General features: G+C 35.8%; 1 long non-coding RNA gene across 2 annotated transcripts; it reads left to right on the top strand.

Moving 5' to 3' along the window:
* The first annotated feature begins 2,092 nt into the window (after positions 1–2,092).
* On the top strand, positions 2,093–9,322 carry LOC107843021. 2 transcript variants are annotated; one of them, XR_001666244.2, is made up of 3 exons: positions 2,093–3,702; positions 6,244–6,375; positions 6,590–9,322. It is a non-coding gene; the product is annotated as an uncharacterized LOC107843021 (long non-coding RNA). The 2 variants fall into 2 exon arrangements; XR_007044698.1 differs by lacking the exons at positions 6,244–6,375; positions 6,590–9,322 and adding an exon at positions 3,843–4,516.
* The last annotated feature ends 1,856 nt before the right edge of the window (positions 9,323–11,178 follow it).

Here is an 11,178-nt window from a genome sequence, read left to right as displayed (position 1 = left end):
CCAAACTTGTCACCTCGAATGATTCGTATCACTTTCTTGAATCAAATCTATAATCACATCATATCAATCTCGTGTTAACTTTCTTGTTTAGGATAATTTCATGATAAATTTAGATTACCCAACTCTCAAATAGTTCATGGCAACTTTCAATTCATCAAACTTTGTATCTAAAATCGTACCTTATAGCCCATAGTTCTTGTCTTTAGTAATTAAATTTCACTGCTCCAAGCAAATCACCTAAACTAGAAATCACAAAGAGATATAGAAGAAAATTTACCTTAGTGTTGGTAATTGTGGTTCAAATCAAAATAGATGCCAAAAATTCCATTTCAGAACTTTCAGAGGCTTGAGAAATCAAACCTGCAATTTCTTTCAACCAAATTTGTGTTTTTCTTTTGCTGCCCATAATTCCATGAACTTGAAGAGTTGAATCATGAGAAGGATATACGGCCTTTTCCCTTTTACTTATTTTTTTTTTCATGATAAAACTTCGTCGCTCTCTTTCACTAGAGAGAAAAAATTCATGCCCTTTTTTCCAAGAGTTTCTTACACAAAATCTTCCCTCAATTTCACTTTAACTTTTGACTTCAATTTTTCCTAGTATGTTTCTGATTAATTTTCCTTTTTTAAAAATACTATTTTCTTTCATTTTGTCTTCTTTTATAAAGACTACTATATCCTTATATAATTTGGGGTGTTACATAGAGCTTGGTAAATGTAGCTCTCCAAGTTTCTTCTTGAGAATGAGTTCAGAGGGGAAAAATTGACAACACCTTTTTACAAGGAGCAAATTTGTTGATAGTTCAAGTCTATGTGAATGATATTATTTTTAGAGAAATTTCAGACACACTATGTAAAGACTTTGACAAACTTATAGGTAGTGAATTTGAGATGAGCATGGTGGAAGAGTTAAATTTCTTCCTAGTTCTGTAAATCAAACAGACTTCTTTAGGGACTTCAAGGAGCCGCTGAGCAAATTCCTCATGAATGATGCCAAGCCAGTGGACACTCTTATAGGTACCAACTACAAGCTGGACATTAATGAATCAGGTCCTAAGGTGAATAAAATAATGTATAGAGGAATTGTTGGAGCTCTTCTATACCTAACACCTAGCAGACCATATATTGTATTTAGTATTTAAATATGTGCAAAATTCTAGGCATGTTCAAAGAAATCTCATTTGAAGGTTATAGGGGACATGATCCCGTATTACCCTTCAAATGACTCTTTTGATCTAACTGGTTATGCTGATGCAGATTATGCAGGATACCTGGTGGATAGAAAAAGTACATTAGAAATAACTCATTTTCTAGGATCCAATCTAATCTCCTATGGAAGCAAAAAGCCTAGTATATTGTTGTTGCCTCATGCTATGCTCAACTTTTATGAATCAAGCAACAACTTAAGGATTTTGGAGTTGTCACAAACTCCATTCCTTTATTCTATGACAATATCAGTGCTCTCAACATAGCAAAAAATTCAGTTCAACACAAAAGAACCAAGCACATTGATGTGAGACATCACTTTTAGAGAGACAATGTTGAAAAAGACACAATTTGTGTGAATTTATGCAAAATTGAGGATTAAGTGGTTAATACATTCACCAAGGAATTGCATAGAAATCAGTTTGAGAAGGACAGACTCAAACTTGATGTGATGGAAATGACTTGAATTCTATACAGTCATTTCCATTTCTTTTCACTGCATTAGCTAGAATTAGAATGCAGGTGTTCAAATGTGAGTTTGTGGACAAGTCTAACTAGTCTCATACCTTCTACAAGTATATACCGCTGGTGAATTAGTCAGGCTAAAAGGAGTTGTGGGTCAGACTCAACTAGAAGAGAAGCTTCAACTGGTCCATACTACAAGGTTAGTACCACTACTTTGTATGATTTAAATATTAAAATAACCTCTTGAAAATGTCACGTGACCAACCACGTCTCTTTTTCTCTCTTCAGATCACTATTCCATCAAGCATTAAGATGAAGCGGCATGTCCAATAGGAACCACACACGTCACTTTAATTGTATTCCAAAAATCACCCCTTTGATCTCCATTAAATACCCCTTTTTCCTATTTCATCTTTTTAAAACCATTAACTATTAGCTCTCTTGTAAACCTGTATCTTCAGAATAACAAATTCTTTTGTTCATCTTTGTTTCTATTTCGTGAGCTTAAAACTCTTACTCACTGCTAAATGTCTCTTCCTTCGTCTTTTGTTAAAACATCCTCAGAACAAAATGCTCCCATTGTTTAACATTTTCCAGAAATCCCTCATTGGCTTTTGAAAACCCTTTCTTAGAAGAAAATCCTTCACCACCCTTGGTTACTGAAGGACTCTTTGGGTTACCTATTGGTGAAGAACAACTAGTGACAAACACTTAAATCCCTTCCCTGAGTGTGGACCCAGAAACCTCTGAAAAGATCTCCTCATGTACCAAATCTACATCTCAATGACTCTCTATTCTTGTTCATGAGAGCACCTCAACTAGTTCAATTCCTAAGTCAAGTGCGATACCTGAATTGTCCAAGGGACTAGTTCCCCTAGCAGTTGTTGAACCTCCTGAGGTAGAACAAAGTCTATTTTAAGGTGATTTACTTGAGGGGCGTGGAAACCCTCCAAGGAGTTTTGAGGTGGGTAGTCGATAGTCTGACAAAACTAACATCAGGTTCTCCATTGTTCTTTGATGCTCCTCCAAAATCTCCTGGTCCCAAATATGATGTTGCCCATCTTTCTAGAAGGGTATCTAAGGAAGTTGTTCATTCTTCAGTTAAGGATGATGATGATGAGGATGTTTTTGTAAATCTCTCCTGGAATAGAATGAGAAAAAGAGGATATTCAAGAAAGATCAAGTCTTTGAGAATCCTATTCAACGATCGTATAGTACTCGAAGGACAGAGAAAAATTAATGAGTGATGCATTAAAGACAAGTAAGAGAGTCACTACCAGAAAGTGAAATGCTAAGAAAAAAGATTGCAAGTGAGAAACCTACGTCGCCTCCTGAGAAGGTAGCGGGTGTGGAGGGTGATGATAGAAATGAGGAAACGAAGAATCATGATGACGTTGTTGTTGCTTCTAGGAGAAAAAATAATAGAATGGGGGCTTCGAAGCCTACAACACCCAATCCAAAGGGTGCTAGTAAGAAAATAATCACCATTCAAAAAAATAAAGAGTAGAAGTCTTCAGCGGACCTGGTACTAATGGTAACACACAAGAATGTAAGGGAACTAGTAAAATAGATGAGGGACTTGGTTCCTCCTTAAAAAGAATACAGATTCAAGTGGTGGTTCCTGGTCTCATAAGAGAGGAGAGGAACAAGATCCTCAATCCCAAAAGGTATTAACTGGGAGGGTTTTTGACACAAGAATCTGAGATGAACCTGGAATAACTGAGCTTGTTTAATACGTTGAACACCAAGATTGTCTGCAACTTTTTGAGCCTCGTGCACCAATGTTCTATTAAGATGAAGTCAAGGACTTCTTCTTTACATTAGAATATGTTGATAATGCATCCAGTCTCACTGTAATGGTGTATGGAGTCAAAAACATTTCTTGATATAAAGTTACCTGGGCCGATCCTTGGTGTACCTGTTGATGGGATTAAGTCAGTCCAAATAAAATAACCTTTTCTTGCCTTCGTGCAGTCTGCTTCTAAGGTTGGTGGAGATTCTAGAGCTGGATTCAGAAGAAGTTTCTAAAAGGTGAGTTTCAACTGCTTTTTAAATTTGTTAACAAGGTACTGCTATAGTAGCCTATACAACAGACCTATTTTTGATGGAAACCCTTACTAAGTTTGAAATGATCAATCTACGTGCTCTAATTCTTGAGCATTTTTATAAAGTTCTATAGGTCAAGGATAGAAAACATGGGCTTCCTTATGGATTGTTCCTCACTAAAGTCTTCAAGCACTTCAAAATAGAATGTATGGGAGGTATTTAATGGAATGGCAAGTAAATGTTTACTATGACCTCATTGATTAAAAATGAGTACGTGGAAGAGAAAGTTGGGACCAAGTCTCAAGTGTCGGAGCTGTTGGATGTTCAGGAATGCCTAAGTGGTGAGTTGGAGGAGATGAGGGTGGCAGTGGCTGCACACAATGTTGAGATATCACAGCTGAAAGCTAGGATGCAATAATTAATGTCTGAGGGACCTGGTGCCTCTATGGTCTGAGGGATGAGAACACTTAGTTGAAGGCATAAATTACTACACTTACTGATGAGGCCTTGAGTCTTTAGGAGGTCAAAGATCTCACCAAATAGTTGTTGAATGCTCATGCTGCGAAGAGTGCTCGAATGGAACTACTTCTTAAGTCTCTAGCTCCCAAACCACCTTCTTTATAGGATCAACTCCTTCTAAGCCCTGTGTATCTCATATTATGCCCTCCTATTTTTGAACCTATTTTTTTGTCTCTGTTAATCATGGCATTTTTTATTGTTTTAATGTTTTGCCTCTTAAAATGTAACTGGTGCTGGCTTCTTAATAATGAAGTATCTTCTCTTATTGTTCTCTACTAAATGCCTTATGTCTCTTTCTTTCATTCATGTTAGTGTAGCTTCAATGGCCATGTGTTAACTTTTCTGCTTACTAATTCTCTTTGTTTACTATTGTTCTTTTTTAATGATGCCAAAAGAGGGAAGTTGCTGGTTTTGATTGTGGAGGGACCTAGTGCTATCAATATGGGGAATATGCTACATGGGAAAGTGGTCCTAACGATAGGGACAATAGTTTGTCATCATCAAAAAGGAGGAAAATATTATACCCCAAAGGTTTTAATGATCTACAAACTATTCCACAAATAGACCCGATAGGCATCCTATTATGTTTCCATTCGACCTGATCTCAGTTTAAATGAGCCTTGACAATAACGTGCTTGACTACAACTGGAAGTTGTACTTTACTGCAGAAAGTTGGTGGCTCTGCAGTAGAGTAACTGAACCTCGACCAATAGAAATATGCCTAGGTTTTTTTACGTTATTTATAAAAATACTTTGCTCACAACAAAACCTATTTTTTACAAGCATTAGTATCGAATTTCAAAAAACAAGTAAAAGCTGCTCAAGACCACAATTTACACAGGGACCCGATTGCTTGCTTATCTTAAGTCTAGTGTGTGTGTTGTATTATTGAGTATTTTGGTCTTATATTATAAATCTACTCCTAATTATAAAGGATAGTAGATGCGTAGATTGTCCAAAGTTTAGTCCGAGTCTAAGCAACTAGAGTTGGTTGTTTGAGTTGGGCATAAGTTTGTCAGGTATTTGATAACTTCTTTCAAGTGTTGTGTCCTTGGTAGAGTTACCTAGGATATGTGACTAGAGCTAGTCAGTTCTAAGTGTGTTAGAGTTATCACACTTGTTTTTTGATAGAGTTATCACAAGGATTACTGATTATAGAAGTTTGTAATCACTTAGTATATTGAAGAAGAGTGAAGTTTGGAAATCCTAAATGGCAGGTCATGGTTTTTACGTTCTTTGAGCAAGAAAGTTTCCATGTGAAATTCATGTGTTCTTTAATTTGATGCATTATCTGTTCTCTAGTTGTTATTTACTGTATTCATAAGTTTTGGGACCTGGTCCGGTTGTGTTTCGATGGACTCATATATTCCATCAGGGCCTCTTGTGCTATAAGATCAACTTGAAAACTACTAAAATCCCACAATATCTAGATTATACCATTAGGTGCATAAGTATAATTGTAGATTAAGCTATAACCAGGTAATATTTGTTGTGCTATTGCTGCAGCTTTAGGGTACTTCACTCTTGTCTCTACCATGCCCATCAATTTTGCATGATTCTCCTGTACATACCTTCTCAACTCCTTTTGCTTATACTTCTTAGACTCAAGTAAGTGCTCAGATACCACAACATTTGATTGTTGCAGTACTTTAAATATATTTCTTATAAATACACTATTTATTTGTGTATAAATCTTTTTACCCGTCTCAAGAGATCCTACCTTGACTTGTTTCCCCTTATTTTCAATAGGAGTGAACATCCATTCTTCATGATCAATTCCTGCAAATCCTGTATTTTCCCCTTTATGCAAGGCATGAAACTGTTTTTGTGATGCTTGTATAGGTCCCTAAACTTATGGTTCTTTAGTTAGCTTTGGATGCTTTGGTTTAGGGGTTTTTTCTTTGGCTTCACAAGAACTGCTATTTTTCTATGTCTTCAGTGTTGCTTGTCTTTGTTCAAAGTGTATGACTATTACCAGATGTACTCAATTTCTATTTTCTCATTTAGGCTAAAAAATTATGCACACAGACATTACCTTATCCCTATACTTCTAAAGAAGTTTTCGAGCAGAGCATGTGGATGCTCATTGGACCTGAATCCAACCCTACTACAGCAGTTCCTGCTCTTATTCGCCCAGAGGTCCGCCCTGAAGCATAATATCTAATTTTAGTTTTCTCTATCTAATTATTTGTTTTTATTCTTATTTCTTGAAATATATAATCCTTTATCTGAAACTCCTTCTCGCCCAAAACCAAAATATTTAATAAGAGGCAATGCCTGTACCTAAAATATTTGAGACTATAGTTTAGAGGTGGTTTAGATGTTTACTTTGCTTATTTTAAAATTCTTACAGGTGGTAAAGACGAGCAGTGTTATCATAAAGCCTATTCAATTCAGGAGGTAAATCCCCATAGAAGAGCGCAGGACCACAAATGTGGTAGTGCGCAAAACAAGAAGGGTAGTAAAAATAAGGGTAAAGCCACAAAGAAGTGTTAAATTTTGAGAAATTGCTGATGAGATAGATATAGTTGGAGACTGCACTTACTAACTAACTTCTTTCTCATTAATTTAACTAATCAAGTAATCCTAACTACTGACCGTACATTCTTGAGCTGATTAGTGGAAAACTGTACTCTTAACTAACTGCTTAATATCCTCCCTCAAGCTAGGTTTATGAAAAACATTTTTCATTCCTAGCTTGGCAAGCAAGTGGGCATGTTAGATATAAGTGAGACCTTTAGTAAGCAAGTCTGCAGGTTACTCTGTTGTATTTAAGTATTATGGATGAACCATTATTTGCTGAACCTTTTCCCGAATAAAGTGACAATTGATGTCTATGTGTTTGGTGTGTTCATGAAAAACTGAATATGCAGCTATTTGAATGGGTTGATTTGTTGTCACTATATATGGGAACTGATAGATTTATATCCACTCCTAGCTTCTTAAAGCGACCAACTAGCCACACAATTTCATCAACACTGCAGGATAGGCTCCTGTACTCAGCCTCTGCTGAGCTTCTTGAAATGGTGCGTTGCTTATTAGATTCCCATGATATCAAAGAATTTCTATGAGTGATCAAGTATCCAGTGATAGACTTTCTGCCATTTGGATAGGAAGCCCAGTCAGCATCACAGTATGCAGTAAACTGATTTGAAGCAGTAGATGTCATGAACAAACCTAGTCCTGGTGAATGCTTAACATACTTAACCACTCTCATTGCGATGTGTGATGTCTTGGTATTATGCATGAATTGAATTAAAAGCTAAACCATAAAGGAAATGAGTGACCTAGTTACAGTCAGATAAAGCAATCTTCCCACAAGTTTTTTATACACACCAGGAGCATCTAGTAGTTTTTCATTGCTGTCAGTAGGAGGGAAATGTAAATCAAATTCTATTGTCGTGAGTTTTTGATTCAACTAAATAGGATCTCCAACAGGCTTTAAACCATACAACCCTATTTCTAAAATTAATTCAAGACAATACTTTCTCTGATACATGATTATTCCTAATTCATTTTTTGGCAAATTCCAAACCTAAGAATTACCTCAATTTACCTAAGTCCTTGATCTTGAAATTCTCTTTAAGAATTTTCTTAGTGTCCAGGATCAACTTAGGATCATTTCCTTTTATTATAAAATCAACATAAATTCATATCACCACTAAGTTGTCACCTTGTGGTTTGTGAATAGGGAATAGTAAAAATGATTCTGTTGAAACCTTGAATCGATCAAAGCTGTAATTAATTTTATGTTCCATTGCCTGTTGGCCTGCTTGAGTCCATAAAGTGATTTTGTGAGCTTGCATACTCTCCCCTTCCCACTTTGATGGAAAAAATGTAGATGCATTTCCATATAAACATCCTTATTTAAATTAGCTTGAAGAAATGCATTAAAAACATCCATCTAGTGAATCTCCCAGTGATGTGCAATAACTAAAGAGATGACTACCCTGGCCATAACTATTTTCACAATAGTGGAATAAGTTTCTTGATAGTCTAAGCCTTCCTTTTGGTTATACTCTTTGGTTAACAACCTAGGTTTGAACCTATCAATCTATTGATCAGCTTTGTAATTTATTTTATACACCCATTTGCACCTTATTGGCCTCTTACCCTTATATAACTAAGTGATTTCCCAGGCGTGGTTGTCTTCTAGTGCCTTTATCTCACTCTTAATAGCATCAATCCACCCGCAGTCCTTTATTGCTTCCTGATAAGATGTAGGTTCCCTCTTTTGAGAAAATTTAGTTACAAAAATTCTGTAGGTTGGTGATATTTTGTGATAATCTAACACATCTGTCATAGAATGCAAGCAGTTTCCAGCAGTCTTTTTCTTGGAAGTAATGTAATCTGCATGCCATATTGGAGGCTTTACAGAGCTATTTTACTTTCTTGCAATAATATGTGATCTTATTGTGTTATGTTGGGGAGGAATATTATCTGTAACTGGTGATAAATTATTAGTGACACCAGGATCATGATGTTCTTGAGTATTAGTTACATCTGTAGTTACATCTGCGGTAACACCAAGATCATGAGGAGCTTGCTGAGCATGTGTATGTGTACTGTCTGAGTAAGATGAGGATCCATCAACCGTATGATACACAACAGGATGCACAAGCTCTACAGTCTCAGGCATACTATCAACTGAAGGTTCAGATATGAAGCATGAGGTAGATTCATAGTTATCAATGTGTGAGTGTGAAATAAAGAAGTGATGATCATTTTAATCTCCAAGGCTTTTACACTAAAAGCGAAATACATTTTCATGTTAAACAACATCTTTACTAACAAACATAGTTTTTGATTCAATATCCAACAATTTATACCCCTTTTGATTAACTGCATATCCAAGCAACACAACTTGTCTTGCCTTTGGTGCAAACTTATCCCCTTCCAACAAGCTAGTAGCAAATGCAAGACAACATCACCTTAATATGTAACAAAAAAGGTTGTTTGTTACAAATTACCTCATATGATAACTTATTTCCCAAAACAGATGGAAGGAATTTTGTTTATTATGCATATTGTAGCTTTTATACACTCTCCCCAATACTTTCTTGGCAAACATCATTGAAATTTGATAGCTCTGGCTGTTTCTAATGGGTATCTATGCTTCCTTTCCACTACTTCATCTTGTTTTAGAGCATATGGACAGGACTTCTAATGAATAATATGATACATCACAAACAAATCTTGAAAATTAGAATTAAAAAATTCTTCCCCATTGTCCGTTCTGAACACCTTAACACATTTACCAAATTGATTCATTATCATTAACAAGAATTACTTCAAGACTATAATTGCATCAAACTTTAGAGAAATCAATTAAGTCCATGTCCATCTGGACTTATCATGAACTAAAGTGAGAAAATACCTCATATACCATGATGAGTAGCTACTTTATATTGTCCCATCCATATGGACTAAGTCGAATGGAGCTTTATTTTGTATAGCTTGAGGGAAAATAGTGCACTAATAAATAGTAAAACTCTTACAATTCTTAAACTCTTTTATTATCCTAATAACTCCCATGGGAATATGTCTAGTCTTTATGCCATAATGTTGGAATATCAGTTGTACTAACTCCAATCAGTGTTATAATCTGCTGCTTCCTTGTCTGCATTGGTTTCCAGTTTAACACATACAGACCACCTTCAACATCTCCAATTCCCTTGACCCTCCAGACAAATGGTCCTAGAAAACACATGTAGGGAAAAATAAAATACAATAGTTTAATTCTTTTGTCAGCTTAGTCACAGATGAAAGATTAAACTCAAAAGCTGGTACAGATAAGACATAATTGATTACTTTACCTTCATTCTGCTGAAAACTCCCAACATGAGACATTGTGGTTGAATCACATATGGTAAGTTGCACTTTTCCTACATTTGTTACCATATTCTCATGTAACAGATAATTGGAGTTATTGATCACATGATTTGTTGCTCCAGAATCTGTAATTCACTTCAGATTATTAATGGCAGAATTACCTGCAATATTTGCACTGCTTGAGGGATCCCCCATGCTTTTGTTCTTTCTTATCATATTAAGAATTTGTTGTAACTGATCTGGTGAAGACTTGTTAACCAGTTATATCAATTTCTCTTGTGCAATTTGATCATTGTACCTTGTTCTCCCATAGTTACAGTTGTATTAGCCCTACCAGGAACCAAAGTACCTCTTATTACCGCATTAACCTTCTTATCCCCTTTGAAATTTTCGGGATAGACAATCAGTAGAAAATAATCTTGCTTCACATAACCTATTGCATGGCAATGGTCACATCTCTTTAGTTTGTTACAATCTGTACGAACATGCTCCTTCATATGGCAACAATCACAGTAGAGTGGGTTGAAATTCCTTCTGTGAAACTGATTGGACTTAATGTTGGTCTGGTATTATGTCACGATCCGAATCGAGGCCCTGACCATGATAGGCATCTCGAACCACAAGGCCCGAGAGATCCCTTAGCATGTAATCATCAACATAACTCATAATTAAAATAAAAAATGTGGAAGATAAACTAAAACATGGTAGTCCTATAATCAATCTAAAAACTTTTCAACATCAAATCATATGAAAACCCAAATCCATCTGAGACAGTCTACTAAGCCTCTACTGAACTGAATATACTAGTCTATATAAACGCAACAAGGACCCCAACCAGACCATAAAACTAAAATGAGAACAACACATGGTAAAGATGCCTTCCGACATAAGGGAGGCTCACCAATCTCTGAAATTCTAAAATAATCTACTAGTTTGCAGGACCATGAGACTGTGACTCAGAACTTGAAATATAGAGGGTCAATACTCGAAAGTACTGGTATGCAGAACAATCCAAAATAACCTATAATTTATGTAAAATAATTGAGAGCAATTTGAAACCAATCTAATACTCCCTCCGTTTAAAAAAGAATGACCTACTTTTCTTTTTAA

Source organism: Capsicum annuum, chromosome 9, assembly GCF_002878395.1.
Source record: "Capsicum annuum cultivar UCD-10X-F1 chromosome 9, UCD10Xv1.1, whole genome shotgun sequence".
In the NCBI taxonomy this organism is placed as follows: Eukaryota; Viridiplantae; Streptophyta; class Magnoliopsida; order Solanales; family Solanaceae; genus Capsicum; species Capsicum annuum.
Note: the sequence above shows the minus strand (reverse complement) of the source record. Positions and strands in the feature narration are given on the sequence as shown.